The sequence below is a fragment of the Manduca sexta genome, chromosome 11 (genome assembly GCF_014839805.1).
Source record: "Manduca sexta isolate Smith_Timp_Sample1 chromosome 11, JHU_Msex_v1.0, whole genome shotgun sequence".
Lineage (NCBI taxonomy): Eukaryota > Metazoa > Arthropoda > Insecta > Lepidoptera > Sphingidae > Manduca > Manduca sexta.
Window position 1 is genome coordinate 3,454,438 of NC_051125.1, and position 19,895 is coordinate 3,474,332.

The 19,895-nt window shown below is 34.1% G+C and overlaps 1 protein-coding gene, 1 long non-coding RNA gene and 1 other non-coding gene across 7 annotated transcripts in view; 1 reads left to right on the top strand and 2 right to left on the bottom strand.

The window, feature by feature from the left end:
• The window catches only part of LOC115452964 (uncharacterized protein CG43867), a 341,602-nt gene extending 329,587 nt beyond the window's left edge, over positions 1-12,015 (bottom strand). For 2 of the 5 annotated variants that reach the window (XM_037437426.1, XM_037437427.1), the window contains exon 1: positions 11,691-12,015. The gene's annotated coding sequence lies outside the window, so the exon portion shown is untranslated. The remainder of the gene's footprint in view (positions 1-11,690) is intronic. The other 3 variants (XM_037437430.1, XM_037437429.1, XM_037437428.1) reach the window with 2 other exon arrangements.
• A 429-nt stretch (positions 12,016-12,444) lies between these two features.
• On the bottom strand, positions 12,445-12,516 carry Trnah-gug. The gene has a single exon. It is a non-coding gene; the product is annotated as a tRNA-His (tRNA).
• A 3,607-nt stretch (positions 12,517-16,123) lies between these two features.
• LOC115450493 lies at positions 16,124-19,266 on the top strand. Its single transcript, XR_003939296.2, has 3 exons — positions 16,124-16,330; positions 16,830-17,886; positions 18,319-19,266. It is a non-coding gene; the product is annotated as an uncharacterized LOC115450493 (long non-coding RNA).
• The last annotated feature ends 629 nt before the right edge of the window (positions 19,267-19,895 follow it).

Below are 19,895 nucleotides of genomic sequence, written 5' to 3' on the forward strand. Positions count from 1 at the left end.
TAACATACAACAGAATGTTCATAATATATAGGGATAAAGTGACGTGTAAACACATGCAAATTTTATTTAAGTAGAGAATAAATTTTCACGTCAAAGTTATAGTAGGGTCTGCCATGTTAATTTTAATATTGAACCAGTTGACATAATTAAGCAGGTTTTTACGCCTTTTCCACATGATGGTAGGCAGAGGCGTCTAGGGCTCAATTTAGACTAAAATCATTAATGAGTTTTATACAACTTCAAAAGAGAATGTTACTCAATACACCATAATATTTTTTTAAATCTATGAGCCCAATGTGCCTCGTCTCGCTCCTATCATATCAAGGAATGAAAATAAACCCGACATACTTTAAGTTGATTTCCAAAAGCTATAGTATCACCTTCAAATACTCCAGGTAAACAAAATCACCGGCCATAAAATTATTTAAGAATCTGACGTCAGCTTCCTATCTAATAACCATTATAGCTGAATTAATATGAACATTAAGAGGGAATGTGTCGCCCCGGACGCATTATCCTGACTTATTTGAAATTCATTTATTAGAGGACCGTAAGGAGAGGACTGAATTAATTATATTATTACCCGATTTGTTGCAATCTTAAAGGAATCAAAGTTAATGGTGTGGAAAAAATCTGATTATTACTTTAAAAACCATTTAAAATTCTCTAAAACACATTGTTAAACGCTCATTTTACAGTTTTAAACATTATATTAATAATTACAGAATACAATTTTAGACATTTCTTGACTACGTGCAACCAGAGAGAATAATAGAATAGTCGTCGCGTGATTCAGAACAATTGCTTGTTCTTGTTCTGAGTCGCGTGACATATCTTCTTTCTGCCAGCCTGCCCGCGTAGCCGAATACTTTCGAAAACGCCCGATGTCAATCGGCTAGGATTTACGACGCGTAACAACATCTTTGTGAATTTTAGAAAGAGGCGAAGTTTGTAAGTTTTGTTTGTAGAAATACAACGGAACCGATTTTAATATAATTTCCAATAACAGAAATGCTGAACCGTTTCTTAGTAACGCAGCTTACATTTGCTTTTTAAACGTTTACTTTCATTTTGGGGAAATTCTCCCACTAGCAGACACGAACAAAAGGTAATCCAAAAACAAATCTAGTTACAAAATGAAATCTCAAATGCGATATTATTTTAGTACTTAAATTTATCGAACATACATCCCATGAGGTTTAACCTGGTCATGCCAAACCCCACAAAGCCAATAAATCCAACAACCCACGAGTTGACATTCAAAATCACCAGTTCCTCGCTGTTTTATTACCTAAGCACTAAATCTAAGATAACGTGCGCCGCGACGTGCGAGGGCCATCAAAATCCCTTTCTATGTTTAAAATAAAAATTTCACCCTAAAAGCAGTTTGGTTTTATGAAGGCAGTTCGCGCCCAACAAAGAATGCGTTATTTGTTCTTAGAAATTGTTATTACACTGAACAGTTTCTTTACAGGTAGAGGGTTGTTAGTTTCAGTTTCCTCGAATGTAATATCGGATCAGTCTTAAAGTGCCTATCCTAGGGAGCACTTTCTCTACGATGGTAGATGAGGCCTCTCATCTACATGCCGGGTAATAGCGGTAACTAACAATAAACATACATAACTTCATGTTTTTAATATAAATAAAGGTAATATTGCGTGCTATCGAATTCCGAATACTGCCATAATCACGTACGCCAATATTGCAAAAGTATAAATATTAAAACGCAAATACCCACCTATTTACAAATTATATTTGGAAACTCCCAAATAGTAGCCGTTGAAACGGTCACAGACAGACGGCAAATTCCACAAGCGCCCACACAATATCCGCAGCCAACCAAGCCTGTACATTAAACGACACAGAAAATAGTTCCGTCCTTAACAAGTAAAGCTAAATACTGTACAACGCTCAGTTTCACCGCGAACTTGTATTTTCCACGACTAATATTTAGTTTATTTTTCAGCTAAATAAACGCTCCAAGAGCGTAGCCCACAAGACAGGGCACTGCAGCCAACCACATAAATTGAATGCGCAGAAATAACATGGTATAGAATGTATTCTAAATTACAATTAAAACTAACAAATTGTTAAGTCTTGTTTTCCATGATTAAAATACGGGATAAAGAACAAAACAGAAGTAATTGAAGATAAGTATGGTCCCTACATCGACATATTGAGCTAGAATGCCTTTTAAAATCGGTGAATTCGTTTCGGGTACCTTAATCACGTCGTGTTTTACTATAAGTATTGGGGCTGCGAATAATGATAAACAAAAAAAAATGCAGAAAGGAAACTCGTGATTGATACCAGCGTAGATTTATATCACTAGTTGTTTGCAATAAGTGTCGAATTTGGGTATCATACGCATTCCAGCTGTCACTCATCGAGTTTTATTTCCAATGATATTTACAACTATAATACCACATTTTCCGCTGTTGCAACTTAGGTACAAACTTGATTTACACCACTACACTCAAAACCCGAGTATTTCTCTTCGTTTAAGAATATCACGTAAGAATATTCTTGTCAAACTCTATTCATAACATCAAGCGATAAGCGTCTCCACGCAACACCGAGGCGCAGGACTATAAACAACAAAAGGTAAACTACTTAAAAGAAAGTAAAGAATGTTTCCAAACACAATTCAGAATCTTTGTTATAGAATTTCTAGCTCAAACAATATACAAGCTGTTATGTTTGAAGTTTCACAAAAGGTTAGTGTTTACTGTGGGTAACCACCGCCTCGGAACTTGCTAAATAACTAACAACGCGCCTATTGATACGAATCTTTTCAACTTTGTTATTATAGCCTACTTGTTTGTGGAATTCGATCTGATTTATATAAGAGCTACTTCCATAATACATTCAATTATGATGATCTTAATCATCCATATATATTATGTACTACGTACTAGATCTGGCGTTCCGTACACTCATTGTGTTTGACTCAGCTGGGCCCTTATTCTGTATGATAGTGTAAACGCGTAACGCGACCGTGTCATGTTATCTTCGAAAATGTGCGTGGAATGGTATTCTGTAAGTCCAAATTTCTATAGTCCTAAACATGACGCGTTGTGTTACGTGCTTGTTACTGTTAAAATAACGTGCGGGATAGAGAATAAGGCCCCTGTATTGCAATCTGACTTAAGTATGACTTCAACACTGACAGCGTGTAGTTATGTACGGAATGGCGCTCATAATATAAGAACTCGAGTCTAAGTGTAAATCTGGATGTGAATAAAAAATATTAGTCAAATAAGTAAAATTATTTGTTGTTCAAATGAATAAATAGGTTATAATAGTGACGTTTTGGTTGCCATTTTAGTTCAGATTTTGAACAAATAGTTTATAGGGACGTTCGTGTCAATAGAATATACGTCAATGATCTTAATGCATACGTTTGCCAGGTTTGCTTTAATGACCCGCAAACCAACGCCTTCCTACATCATAAAGAAATACGAAATGCGCCAAAAACAGCATAAATCATACAACTATCACGCCAATTACGCAACGGTCAGAATTCCCTTAATCCGCATGGTCCCAAGTCAGAAAAAGGGCTCTGCAACGACCCGACTTACGCTGAACCTCTGGACCCGTGATTCAAATTGATTTATGCCCACCGATAAGCAGATCGAAAACTTCGCAACCATTCTCGGATACCTACTTAGCTTGAAAAACGAAAAACTATTGTTTCACTTTCGCTGGCGTAAACCTACACGCCATTGTAATAAGTTATTGGCGAAGGATTTGAAGCTATAAGTTGGATTGCGCACGGCTGGCCCGATTTCACAGATATTGATCTTTGACAACACTCCCGCTATGAGGAAAACGTTTGAAGAAAAATTTAATTATGTTCAATATTGGAGTGTTTCTCTAGTGATGGCGGTGTACAAGGAAAATTTGTAGATAGACGTGTACATTCCCTTTGGTGTAATGTTTTGGCAAACTTTATTTTCGAACATTATACGGTTTTAGAGAGGAGTAACATTTACCTAATTAAATTTTAGCGAAGTTCCTATTGGAATCGGTTTACGTCGACATGCCAAACTTCACTTAAATGTTTAATTAAGAGCTATTCTGTATGTATACACACGTCGCTTTACTAAGTTGCATAAAATGGACCTTAATTCATTGCTCTGTTACAAGTCTTGTCGCCGAGCCCTACACAATTGAGGTCAATGCAATTATAACTGGTAATTAAAGACGAAATATGAAACTGCAGCATAATTTATTGTGTGAACCAAAGAAATATTATATCAACAATGATGTTAATGGTGGCCATCGGAATACAGCGGTCGTTCCACCACAATTGCGCCCCCGTACATCATACGTAATCGGAAACGATCATTGCAAAAATGAGTATAATTTAACATGAGCTACGCATTTTACAATCGGTCCAAATTGCTGCTATTACATGGTACACGACACTGCGGCGCACCATAACGACCGTCCATTTTGGACCGAAACAGTTTTTGAACTCAATGACCCGTGATCGTATTAAAAACTAGGTAAATATCTTTTTTGTTTTTTTGATCGGCGGTCCCTGGAACAGCCTTGTCTTTGCGTTTTTTGGGCCCAACAACGCACTTCATAGAAACCGACGACAATTCTTTCCATGACGCGATATTGTTTGTCAGTAATAGGTCTGAGAACAGCAAAGTTGATGCCCAGTGCCTTGCCTTTTAAAAGGTCTTGTTTTAACATTGGGTTTTCAAACAAATTATTTTTTATATACTTTAACAAATTGTCTATATCAGCATTAGTCATTTTGAGTAAAGCTGCGATGGCTATCTTGTCGTGATCTTCGGAATCTTTGAGTTCTACTTCCAATTTTATTTCGCTGTCACCCGAAGGATATATGATTTCCTGTACTTGAAAGCGATTAGGACCAGCTCCAACTAACAGCGCACATCTGAAACTGCTTTGCTTACCAACGGCATTGTTCAGCCAATTTGAGTTTCGTTCTAGAGCGTCCAGAAGGTAATTGATGAAGTCGCTCACCTCCTTCTGTTTCTTGTAGGAGGCTATAGCCGCCAGCGCCACTTCAGCGAGTTCCCCGATCCTCTCGCTTGGCTCGCGGCTTCGCTTTATTGGCGACTTTTTCGCTGACATCATCGTGAAGGGTTTAAACAAGCTCAAAACATTACTAAAAATACCTCGAATGGATTTTCTGCGGATACGAAGAATTTTGGCGTTTTGATAAAAAACTGTACAAGAAAAACGGCTAACGGTGATGGCTTTGTTTATTTTACTTTTATAATTTGACGTTTGTACATTAACGGCCGGTGTTTAGTGCTGTTATAAAAGTATAGGCGTATTTCAGGTTGGTTTTACTGACGCGTGAATTTAAACTTACTTAATGATTAAAAGTTTCTTAATATCCGTGTTTGGGTTTTCTTACCGTAATAAAAGTGTATAAAAGATCGGCCGGCACCCACGGCAGTAAATAACAACTGACGTAAAAATTAATTAGAAGTTAAATTAAAATTTGTTCTCTGCAATCATTTCACCTGACAAGGCCGCTTGCCGATCTCTGGCGATTCGAAAATTACTATATTCGTTTGAAAGATCCTGCGTGGGAAGAAATAGAGTTTTATTATAAATGTCCCTTGCGTAATCGAATTTTATAAATCTACATAATATTATAACGCGGCTTTGAGCAATTACTATGGATAGGTTGAAACATCCCACACAAATTATATACTTGAGGAATAAAATAGATTCGCATGCCTCCAATATGGTTGCTTATAATGCAAATGTTTACTAATGCTTTTATAAAGTTGAGTTGTTTGCCAGTAATTCTACGCAATTCTGCAATACTAATTATGCCAATGACTCCAACTGAGGGGAAGGCTGTGCAATAACAAATACTACATCGATATGCGTTCATCCATGTTATTACATTGCGCGGGTACTCCACTGTGCTAATAAAGCAGATGAAAGAAAGAGATTTTTAAATGAGGACGCATACAAAATTTGATTTAATTGAGTAGCTAAACAAGTATCGAAACCGTTATTCACGACTAATACAGCGTTATCTATACTTCTATACTATTATATAAAGCTGAAGAGTTTGTTTGTTTGTTTGTTTGTTTGTTTGTTTGTTTGAACGCGCTAATCTCAGGAACTACCGGTCCAAATTGAAAAATTCTTTTGCGTTGGATAGCCCTTTGTTCGTGGAGTGCTATAGGCTATATATCATCACGCTATACCCAATAGGAGCGGAGCAGTAATGACTAATCTCAGGAACTACCGGTCCAAACTGAAAAATTCTTTTTGCGTTGGATAGCCATTTGTTCGTGGAGTGCTATAGGCTATATATTATCACGCTATGACCAATAGGAGCGGAGCAGTAATGGCTAATCTCAGAAACTACCGGTTCGAACTGAAAATTTCTTTGGTGTTGGATAGCTCTTTATTCGTGTAGTACTATAGGCTATATATCATCACGCTATGACCAATAGGAGCGGAGCAGTAATGAAACATGTTGCAAATAGGGGGAAAATTTATTAGCTTTGAGAGCTTTCGTTGCGTGCGCTGCGTAAACGGTTAAAGTTATGCAACAATTATGTATGACAGGATTGTTCCTCTTAAAAGTTCTATAAAAATATATTATAAAACAAAGTCCCCGCTGCATCCGTCTGGCTGAACGTCTTAAACTCAAAACTACCCAACGTATTAAGATGAAATTGGGTATGGAGACAGTTTGAAACCCTGGGAAGAACATAGGCTCCCGGGAAACTACTACTTTTATAATGGAAAACTTTAGCCTGAAAAACTTTACAACGCGGGCGGAGCCGCGAGCAAAAGCTAGTTAAAAAATAATAGTAGAAAATGTTCATTAAAAAAAAAAGAGAATGATACAAGACAGCTTCGGTGCAATGTATACGGTTTAGTATTGCTATACCGCAGCAAATATTTGTGTAGTGTGGAACAAATAGTTGCACAGAACGTCTGGAGTGCAGTTGGGTTGTGTTTGATCAGTTCTAAGCTTTGTGAACGTACATAAGATTAGTTTCCTCGCCAGCACACGACAAGGCTTAAATTAAAACGATATACAAGTGTAAACATTAGCGGTATATATTTAAAAAATGTCTAGAACATTTTGATGTGGCTTTCTGGTAATCCACAAAAATAAACAGGTCATCTTGACTAATATCACTAAACATTGTATATGAATTATGGTTAGGTACTAACTACTATGTCGTTTTTGAGTATATCAGGGTATAAGCATTTCCGAATACTGTTAGAGTAATATGTCTATAAAACAAATCAAGAAACAACTCATATAACACAGCCATCTAAACACTTTAAACCCTAGAGTTTCCGAAAGAGCCAACGAGTGAGGAATAATTCAAAAGATTTAGATCGATTTACGACCAGAGCACTCCACTCTGGACTGCAAAGCCTCGTAGGATGACTAATCCTTTCGAATTTCGAGTATTTCCGTATGGCATCAGGGACACGGCACTCGACAATCGCTGCCTTTAAAGGCGTATTTGATGCATGAAGTGAAATAATTTTGTAGCTTTTTTTTTCGATATTTGATTGTTAGGCATCAGGTATAAAAATCGATGCTCTGGACTGAGTCAGGAATACAATCGAATTAAAAAGAACTATTTATTCATTGGCTTTGATAAATGGCACAAAATGCAGTTATTGTGTTCACAGAAAAAGTGGTTCTCGCGTGGGTGTTCGTTTACTTTGCTGATGCTATATATCTAACAAAACACCCACCTTACACCTACGACTGTAATACTAACACCTACTTTGACTTATAGATTGACATTCTTTACATCTTTACCAAGTTTTGTATTCTAAATAGAAGCCGACTTTATGAATATGCAAATAGGAATCTTGTAACACCTGTTACGCATAGTGACTTTACTTTATCATGTTTAAACATTACTCAGTATACCCAAATTATAGCTAAAGAACGTCTCGAACTAAGATCTTCTTTTATTTCTATAATACGTGTGTAAGACAGTTAATCAAATGGATATTTTAGCTACAAAAGTAATGGCTACATAAGATATTTAACTCCACTAGGATTTGCTAAGTCTTCAATACTTCCTCGTTTTTTTACTAACGTAATTACAGACAAATACCTATTGTATTACGGTACAAAGACTTTTACATTACCAACAAAAATATACTCATTTAGAATTCGCTATAAATGCGTCCCAAAACATGTTTCAAACAGTAATAAAATCTAATTTCAATACGAAATCTGTTTTGTATTCAACATATTGTAAAGCTAACGTAGCAGAATACACACAATTCCGAGCTGTACATTATGTTAATGACGCATTATAAACTAGTTTCGTTGATACTGCGTTAGAACATCGATATTATTAGTATATGATGACTTCACGACTGATCACATTTTAGAAAACATTGGGTGAAACTGGTTATTGCATCGAGAATACAGACGAAAAGCTGTTTTAATTTATCGATACCATTATAAACACGACAGGCCGGCTTCTTTGGTACGTTAGCTGTGAGAACTGAGAATGCGAGCCATAAGTGACGTGGAAGATGGACTTTAAATAGTAGAAGAATTCGTTTGTCATATTTATAACAATATTAAAAAGATGATAACAGTATTTAAGAGATTAAGTTTCGATGTTAGAAATAATCTGACACTGATTTTCTCAAATTTTAAATTATTTCTGAGAACTTGTCTACTTTTTATTCAGGAATTAGCTTTAATATAGGTGATATCGCGAGCAAAAGCTCTTTGAAATGTGCCATTATTAAAGTAGAGACATCCCGCATCTTCAAAATAAAAATGAATGTCGCTCACTTAAGCATTTAAACGGAGCACCGCATGACGTCTCATTGCTCCCACTGACATTTGATCTTAATAGTGTCCAGTCATTATGCTCTCTATACTGTCCTTCAAAACGCAACATCAGAAATAGATACAATACGTAAAGCGTCTACATTCGAAATCCTATAATAATGCGGCATTATTCATCAAGATTTCATCTAGCGAAGCGCGTAAAGCCATCTCATTGGCGTCAAGGATAGTGCATCGATTTTTGTTCCATTCTCCGTGATCCCGACAGGCTTTCCGTTCTGACGGCTTACCTCCGCCCTTTGAGGGACGTACGAATATAGAAAAGGCACTGATACAGTGATAACGTTAACCACGTAGCCATAAATAATGTTCTGTTTTGCGCGCAACAAATTTTACCCAGTACTGTTTCTGATTTGTTTGTTATCGCTGAAGTGTTTAACAGTTTTTATTAGTTTAATATGAAATTATTTAATTACTTTAATTGTTATACAAGGCATTTATTATCAATTATTAAGGTCACTTCTAGGAATTAAGACAAGTCGCATAAAGTGAAAAATGGTTGGAATTTGAGAGATCGATGTCTTGACAAAACAGTACATTGTGTCTTCTAAAATAAGAACAAGAATATTGTATCTTTTTGTAAAAGATATAAGTCCTACATTCTATTTTTTTTTTTGTTTTAATCAACTAGAAGTGCGAAATTACAATCTAAGAAAGTATTTTCCGTAGGATATAAAAATAATTATAGTCTTCTTAAATAACATTTTTTTTCCAATCTTCCCATGAATATGACACGTTCGAGTAAAATACATAATGGAGCTATTTATAGTAGATGAAGTCATAATCTTCGGTAAAGTTGATAAAGTAGCGAATATGAACTCGGGGCAAGAGATAGCAAAGACGTTTGACGAATTATTATAATAAATAAATATTTATAGCACGAAGTACGTTTGAATCAGATAGCGGTATAGAAAATTCATAGTACAGATAAAATCAGCCACGAAGGTACATGAATTCTCTTTGTTCTAACGATTATGATCTTTGTATTGAAGTGGTCTTTCTCATCAGCTTTCTTATCATTAATAAATGCTGTATCAGAATTGACGTGACTTTGTTTTATTGAATTTTAATGGAGGTATGTAAGTAGGCATAACAACTAAATACATATTTTCAATTCATTGAAAAAGAAATCTTTGGATCCAAAGAACGAAAACCATATTTCTGTATTCTCTAAATTTGAAAAGAAATTAAATAATTTATTTGAACCTGTCAAATGCTTAAATTCCGTCAATATCAACTCTAATATTTGGAAAGCAGTTTATTCATATACTCGCAAAATTTAACAGTGTTTAGTAGCAAGTGTGTCTAACTCATTAACATTTGGAATATTATTGTTCCGCTACGATTGTTATAAAATCGACTTTCAGTGCTACAAATTCCATTTATGCGATGCTTTTAATACATTTCGTTACGTATTTAGTTTCGGTAGTTTATGTGAATGTAAAGTAAATGGTGTGACGTGAGATAATTTTACACATAGCATGGACTCCGGTTTGGTTCCAGTCCGCTGGTCAAACTCAACTGGATCTGTTCTGCGAATGTAGTGGGTTAAGAAATATATTGAAATAATAACATATTGCTTATTGTCCATTCGTTGTTTTTAAAGATCCTGTGACATGGTCTGGATAGAGTATTTTGGCAATATTACGAGCTATCTGTTTGCATTGAGAATTATCCTTTTATAATTCGTTTTTGATCCTCTACAGTACAGGTTTATGTTTGCATTAATACATTTAATATTGTTTTAACCAGATGTACAAATGAAATCAATAGAAATGAAGCCAAGGCGCTTTTAAAGAATTTACAAAAATTTCCAACAGGGATTTGTTTTTTATTTACTTAATAACATAACATTTTGATCGCAATTAATAACTTAACCTGCTACAGAATTTTATAGAGGTACTTAGATATACCTAAAGATTCCAATTAAAGCAAACTGGTCGACCTTGTGATAATTATTTCGTTTGATTATAAATATTGTACTTTTAATTAAATTCTGTTTAAGTCGCGTATTAAAACGTTAAAACGTCAAATTTGTTTCTTAGAATAAAAATATCAATTCAGTGACTTAAACATAAGTCAGTAATAGTGTTCCAGTTATCAGGAAACTATTTAAAATGTTTCTGAGCTACATGCTTTAGTTAAGGTACCTAATCATCTTCTATTTTGTATTTTTAGTTTTTTAATGAGTACACACACAAATAGGTATTTGTTTACATTGAAAAATTATAGAAAATGTAATCGGGGAAAACGACATCTTTTAAACGAAAATCCAAAGACAGATGTAGATGATGCCTAATTTGCAGTATCTTAAGTTACAGGTAAGGTTAAATTTCTAATTATATACAGGTACTTATTGATAAAAAGTGAACTATAAATGCACCTAAATGGTACCTATCTAATTTGAATATAATTAATTTAAACTCGGACAGCAGCATAAAAAATGGGCTTCATATCTACTTAATTATTCAAGTAGCGGAACCTACCTACACAAAAACTAATTGTTACATAAATATCGGATTTTAAAAATACGCTCGAATATAAACCTTATTGCAGAAAAACAAAACGTAAAATTTGTTGTAGTTAAGCAGGTACAACGCATACAATCTAACGTTACCACCGTAACTATAAATTAGCTAATCAAACAGTACATTCGTGCGGAAACACCGCGATCACAGCAAAAAAATTGCTAACGCGAGAAATTGCCTTCCAAAGGGACCGAGCGGCGCGCCGCGAATCGAGGTCAAATAATCTTGTACACAGAACGTCGAACTCCAGGCGTGAGGTACATAGGTTAGGTTCTAATTCAAAACAATAAACTTACCGAAAACAGCATTCACATCCAGTAGGTAGCTATTCCGTTAAGACTCGCTCCAACGGCCGTCGGCAATGCTGTCACTCACGCACGCACACATATAAACCACTGTAGTAAACGTCATAACTAACGTTTACATCGTTAATTACACTGTTTAGCGATGTTTTTCGGAGCTGCCAACGATATACCACACGCAGAACAACTTTATGAAGCACACATAACGCACACGAGACGCAAAATACACGAGAACCATATAAAAAACGTAATTTTTAAGCAAAGACAAACCTAATCACCACTCCTTTTCTCTCACAGGCTTCTGTGATAGCGAACAGCTGCGGCACGTTGTTTTACCAAAACAAATACAAGTAACGCCATCTATAATAATTTTATGTGAAAATCCCCAAAGCACTATGAATGGAGTGGCTGTACGCATTCAAGTCAACGCTACAAGTCAAAGATGATGTGGACCACAGATGGCGATAGCTACGCATAAATTACAAATTTATAAAAAATATTAATTTACAACTACAAAAATAACAAACGAGTGTTCTGTTATTACGTACAAATTTTAAACAAAACATTAAAATTATTTATTTCATTCGTTTTCTATAAATCAAAATTTCATATAGTAAGAATATAAACTTTTTTAATCTTACCAATATATTATAGCTATAAAGAGCAAAAATATACAAAATAAAACAAAAATATGATGTAACGAAATATATAAAAAAAACTAGAACTCCGCCGTGACAGTGTTTGACACTGCCGTGACCAGGATTCGAACCTGGGTTACTACGGCCACAACGTAGGGTCCTAACCACTAGACGATCACGGCTATCGGAGCGATTAGCAATGTTGGTGAAATTACCGTTATGTTTATTTCCATATATTTATATTTTATCCACTATTATAGTAAAATATAATATGTATAATCTTTGAGCTTTAATGTGGGCAGCATAAATAGCTTTTTGTCCATTCCAGTATCGGAAGAGGCTAAAGGCTTATTAAAAAAATATTTTGATTTTATAAAAAAATAGTAGGCATGGATAAAAGTGGACGTACGGAGCGACATAGTCGTGAAATAACGACCAAGCTCCTTAAATAAAGATTATAAAAAAAAAAAAAAATATATGTATAATGAACAAAGTGACGTGTCAATCGCGCGAAAAAAGAAGAAAAAGGGCACAAAACTCAGCCAGCTGGCCAGCGGACCATAGACTAATATATAATACTGGAAATAGACTGGCAACTCTCAGTTTGAAATTTCATAACGTTGAGCGACATCTGGACGCCATACAGGGAAATAAAATAAATATACCTATGCATGTATATGCATATATAGGTTTCTAACTTTCAAAATAATATATTTAATTCTATGTCGACCCATCGGTAGAAAAAGTCGTAATTGCAAAACACTGGTTCTTAGTAACAATTTTTGGAATATAATATGCTGTTATGTAAACAACAAATTAGGAATTTGTTTTATTAAGTGTCAGAATCAGTGTTTTGCAGATAAACTTTGTTCTACGTATGGGTCGAAATGTAATGGTTTGACCCAATTCAAAGATAAATAATACAATAGTATATTTTAAACTAATTTATTTCTTTTACACATTTATTAATACATTGTCTGATGTTCCGGGACATTATGTAAAATGTTTTACAAACAACACTACACTGATATAAATAGTTCAAATTTCTTATAGAGAGCCTATCTAATGTATGTCACTGACACTTACACAAACACAGTCAATAGGTATTTCTTAAATACGGAAGAACTGAAGCTCAATTCAACGTAAATATACAACAAAAAACAAAAATCACAAGAAAATGCGCACGAGTATACAAATTTACCGACAGAAAAATATCTTATGACGTTTACTAGAAGTTGCTATTGTTTGTTAGCAGTAAACTACTATAAAATACTAAAAATATTGCTATTCGTCCAAATTTATTTTAAAATTATAAGTATTGTAGATAATTTTTATAGGAAGTAATAAAATTTATTTTTAAAGCATAACTGCTTGTTTAGTTGTAGCTTAAATAAAAAAAAATACCAGAATTATCAAAATTTATACGTACTAAAAGAAATTAGTGCCATGTATAGGGGAGAGATGGCGCTTATTCTAAAAAAAATAATTAGTTCGAAGTTACCAGGGCATGCAGCGGACCACTGCGTTGGCGATCCGCGATACACTTTTGCCTACATTTCGTTTAGGATCGGACGGATGTTCACAATCATTCCTTTTCGCTAGCTATGTTTTTATGTTCTTGCTCTATTCCAAATTTGTTAACTAATTTGATTAAAATTGTTGTCTTTTAGTAAATAAGTTAAGTTTTAGTTATAAGTACTAAATACTATTTTAGTTTTGAGTTAACTGTAACAAATAAATGTTAACAACGTTATTAATGTATATAAATTGTAATTAATAAAAGTATTTAGAAATACATAATAAAATATTACAATGTATCTCTATATACTTAATATCTATATATATAAAAATGAATTGCTGTTCGTTAGTCTCGCTAAAACTCGAGAACGGCTGAACGGATTTATCTTATCTTGGTCTTGAATTATTCGTGGAGGTCTAGGGAAGGTTTAAAAGGTGAGAAAAATTCGAATAATTGCCGGGAAAATCCTCAAAGCAGCATTTTTCTATTTCCCATACAAACGTTTTCTAACTAATACGTAGAGTCAATTTGAGCTTTATTGCTATTGTATAAAGTTCACTGTTGTCTAAGCAATGTAGGTGTGTTCCTCACATCAAAGCAGTGTGCGTTGGAGCACAGAATATAATAATGTAATGTCGCGTTCTGAAACTCAACAAAAGTGATATCGCGGACCCGACTAAATTGAACAGTCACAAAATTTAATATATCATTAGTTATTTGGTTGGCTTCACGATATTATTTCTTTTGTTTTACTTTAAAATGCATGTTTTCGTTATGGACAATTTTTGAGCTACTTTTGCATATCTATACTTATAATAAATCTGTAGAGAGGTCAATTCTGTACATGAAATATATTTCCAAAATAACTGGGGTGATTAGGGATCGATACTGATGCCAAAAATGCAATTAGTAAAATTTTTGTCTGTCTGTATAACCGTTATAGAAACAAAAACTACTCGACGGATTTTAACTTAACTTGGTACAATTATTTTTCATACTCCTGAGCTGGTTATAGTATACTTTTCATCACGCTACAATTAATAGGAGCAGAGCAGTGATGGAAAATGTTGGGAAAACGGGAAAAGTTACTCCATTTTTTAAGCTTCCGTCATTTCGTGTGCAACCTTAATGGTTAAAAGTTCCTTCGATTTCACCAGGATCCCATCATCAGACCCTGACCGGACAATCGGACCACCTGCATACCACCATAAATTAAAAAAACATCCCGACAAATTGAGCACCTTCTCCATTTTTGAAACCCGAAATCCACGCGGGCGAAGCTGCGGGCGGAAGCTAGTATTCAATAAAAATATTGTTTTCTTGTTAATAATTCGCAAATTGTACTAGCCAATAGAAAATCAACTTTACAGGATTTTGAATAAAACTAAAATTTGAACCAATGGACTAACCGTCTCCAATGGAACAAACACACATGCCTCTTATCGATGACGATGGATCGGAATTGAACAGAATATCAGTTTACTTGTCCTGGAATTAGAACCCGAGACTTCAGCCGCCACTGCTGTCATCTTGACACTACGATGGTTACGCCGGGCGGCATACTCACCCATGATCTATCCCATTCAGTAGTGATTCTTCCATAGAAGCCCAAAGGCCTGGCTTGCCCTAAAATTATTTGTATAAAACGGAATACGGAACAATAATTATAATTTTACAGTCGGTATAGTAAAGATAAAAATTCCCGCGCTATGTGTCGATGCACCGGGCCGGTTCGCCTCGAGCGCACATACACACACTAATACACCCTACAAACACCACATCTAAACCGTATCATATGCACTCATTTTATTTTTAATATAAAACACGCGCACAAAATATATTCCATCACTCTCTCTCGCGTAGGCTCCTACGAGACTTTTTGCCTCGGTATTTCTTTCTCTTTCACACTTATAGATCGAATACGGATAAAATCCTATCACACACGTATAGCTATAGTAGGTTTCTATAGCAATCAGTACTTAAAATAAAGCCATGCTTTATAAACAATGTTGCCAAGTCTTTGAACTTCTACTAATATTAAACATTTATTCTATATAATATTCCTTATTTGGATGAATAATCTTTTATTTTTCATGTATATTTAATGATTTTATAATAAACAAAATTCTATTTACATACTAATAATTATTTTTATGTATTGTATGTATTTTAATTAAACCTTTCGTATAATTTTAGTAGAAATTTTGAGTATGATTTGCGATTCGTAACTGGCAACACTAGTTGTTTGTTTTGATTGAGCCGGTGATAGATTTTTAAAGTTTTTGTGTTTATTACGTGTTTTTGAATTAATTAAAACATTTAAATATAAAGAATATGATTCCTTATAATAGTTTCAAGTGTGTGAAAGTTTGATAACCGAGAAGAAAGCAAATTTAGGAGGTTATGATGAAAAACAACAACATTAACAAGCTGGCGAAATGAGCGAAATGTACTCCTGAGTTGAAAAACCTTATAAGGTATTTAGTCTAGTATCCAAAACTAATTGACGTGATGGATACTTCCATACGAACAAACATTACCCAAGTTGTATCATTGGCTTTGCACATTTTTCTTGAACGAGAAATTTTTGGGATACTTCTGGTTAGGGATAATGATTTAATCGGCGCTGTATGTAATAGATATTCCAATTTACAAAAACATATAAACGCAATAATTTTGGTAAACAGCGAAATGTAACCTCGTTACATATTTCAGCAATTAAGTAGGTACAGTAGGTATGTGACGAAATTTCAAACCAAACATTGCGCGTCAATACTCGATAGTCATTGTATTGTTACTGTTTATGAGATTGGTTAATGATTAATATATTGCTAAAGTATTTACCTATAACCATCGTTAATATAAGAAAATTTAACAAATTTTTAAGACTCTTCAACATAATATTTTTATGAACTAATAATTTATGCAGATTTTATTTATTTAATTGTTTAATATACCTGTTGTTTCTATTTACAGATATTTATTTGGAATGGAAACAAAAAAATCAACTGAAGAAGATACAGCTGAGACTCCATCGCTGTCTAAACGATTAAAAAAACCTTCTGCAAAAAATACTTGCTAGCAAGCAAAATATCAAAAACCAGTGCTTTTAAAATTGTAACAAAAAATATGTCAAGAGCATCGAAAATGTTATTTTACATGCAGGTGAAAGAAGGTGGAAAGAAAACCAGAGGAAGGCGTTTCACTCGAAATGATAAAATATTAGCTTTGTCATTATATACCCTCCCCTAAAAAGCATATTGTTTGCTAAGCCACCTTTGCGTTTTGCCAAGTCAAAGAACGGTGCAAAATATTTTGAAAAAAGTAGATTTATTGCCAGGCATAAATTATACACTTTTTGAAGACTTGTAAAAGAAAGTGTCACAAATGCAGGACAAACATAAATTTTGCTCGATTACGTTTGATGAAATGTCTATTGCACCAGCACTAAGTTACGACAAAACACACGAATTATTATTTTCGGATCATGTGCTTGTATTCATGGTGAGTGGTTGTAAAAAAATATGAACAGCCGATAGCCTACAGTTTTTGCTTCAGCACAACGAAAACTGCAGATTGAAAAATACTTTTAAAAAGTATAATCAAAAAGGTTTAAACAACTAGCCTATAAGTAGTTGCTACTATATGTGGCCATGGAGCTAAAAAACTTGCTGCCTTAAACCAATTGGTGGATGACGCAAAAAAAAAAAGATGCAAAATGAAGAATTTAGTGGAAGTTTTTTTTGAAGTGGATGGTATTCAAATTGTGCCTATATATGACCCAGGTCATTTAACTAAGGGCGTGCGAAATTATTTGCTCAACAGATATCTAAAATTTGTTAAAAATGGCAACATTCATATGGCGAAATGGAGTCATATAAAAAATCTTTTCCACAGAAGTCCAAAATTCAGGGGCATTAAGGTGCTCCACAAGCTTCCTATTTTACATGTAGTGCCTTCAATGATTCCAAAAATGAGGGTATAATACTGCACTTCAGCAAGACTGTTGGTGTGGCACTTGGATGTATGGCAGGTATATATGTTTTAACTTAATTATAATCGTACATCAAAGTAAAAAAACCGGGCAAATGCGAGTCGAACTCGCAACACTAAGGGTTTCATGCCACCATACCATACCATTTTAAATGCCGAAAAATCTTTTGTATTATTATGAAAAGTATTTTTGTATTATTTATATATTATGAAAAATCTTTTGTATGGCAAACCCCTTTCTTATTAACTTTATTTTATTTTCATTGTTTGTCGTTATAATGGTCATAGTGTTTCATTATTTGCTAGACATAAAAATTCTGTGCCTCGAATATTCTATAGGTTCAAGCTATTCTAATAACACATGATTTGTTAAACTTGATTCAGTAAATTTGGCTATCCTATGATGATGTAGGAATCCTAACTGCCGTAATTAAGTAAAAAATATGTAATTACAATAACATTTCATTCGCAGAAAGTGGAAATGTCCCTTGAGGAAGCACGGACACTGCAGAATTAATAATGGTGTTCGACGGTCTATTTGACTCCCTCAACGCAAGCTTCAACATAGGAGAAGGGAAAATTTATAGCTAAGCAGTTACAGCAAACTCACCCCATTTAAAATTATAGAACTCTAGTGTAACAAAAATATCTATGAAATATATAATTAATGAGAAAGAAGTAACAGTGCCTACTCTTACCAGCTGGGAGTAAACAATTGACGGTTTAAAACTTATTGTGGTTACAAGGAATAAACTCTTTACTTTTAAGAAATATTAATCGAGACCCACTTGAAAACTTTTTTGGTGCAATAAGAGTGCATGGCTATAATAATGTTATACCCAATGCACAAGCATTTGAAAATGCTTTTAAAATTTTGCTAATTAATATTATAACATCTGCGCATTTGTCTCAAGGAAATTGCGAAATGGATGACAGTATTTGTCTACATTCATTAAAATCCTTTATTCTGAATGAAGCACCCAGCAGCAACAATGGTAATGAGTTAAGGCACATTAATGAGCATCATTTAAATATTCAATTAACAAATGCAGAAGAAATTTTAAAAAGTCGTGCCGTCAGCACTGAAAAACAGACTTGTTATTACAGTCCATCTATGGATAAAAATCATCAAACATCTATGAATATGGGAAATAGACTTTAATTTTGTTACATGCATTGAGCATACAACTAATTTAAAAAACGTATTTGAAGAATAAAAGTATTGTGTTATTTGTTATGAATTGGTGTAAAGAAATCAGCAATGTTTTAACTGGCAAGCGTTTTTATAATTTAATTAAAGCAGACATCCATGAAGTAGATAGCATTATCCTACAGGCTCGTGAACCGGAAAAAACTAATGAATGTATGAATAAAGGTGTAAAAAAAAATACTTCAATAAAAACTATTATTTATCTCTGTTCTTAACTATATATGTATACTAGTTTATTATTTTGGTTTCAAAAAACTTAATAATTAGATGGTTCTCAAAATATGACTGTACTGATTCAACCGATTTGCTCTAAGAGATCAAATTATTACTTTGTTTTCCCAAACAATCAAATATTTTATTTGAGAAAATAAAGTATACGTTTAATCTCTAGGTGACAATAGGTCAAACCAATACATTTCGACCCATCTGTAGTACTAAGTTCATTTGTAAAACACTGATTAACATTAACAGCATATGTCCCAAAAATTGTTACCAAGAATAAATGTTTTGCAATCAAGACTTTCTATCGATGGGTCGATTGAATCGGAATTTAATACATTTTGAAAGTTAGAAACCTATCTATACATACATAGGTATATTTATTTTAGTTCCCTGCTTGGCGTTCAGATGTCGCTCAACGTTATGAAATGTCAAACTGAGAGTTGCCAGTCTATACTATGAATTTTGGCGCATTTACATTAGTCGGTTAGACAGTATTCGGCCACCGACTAATATAAACAGGTATTCGTTTGGCCGTATTCGGTCAAGCCCGTTCATGACGATGCTTGCAACCCGCTGAACTAAACTCGTTGCAAATGTGACAACAAAAATTTGTGGCT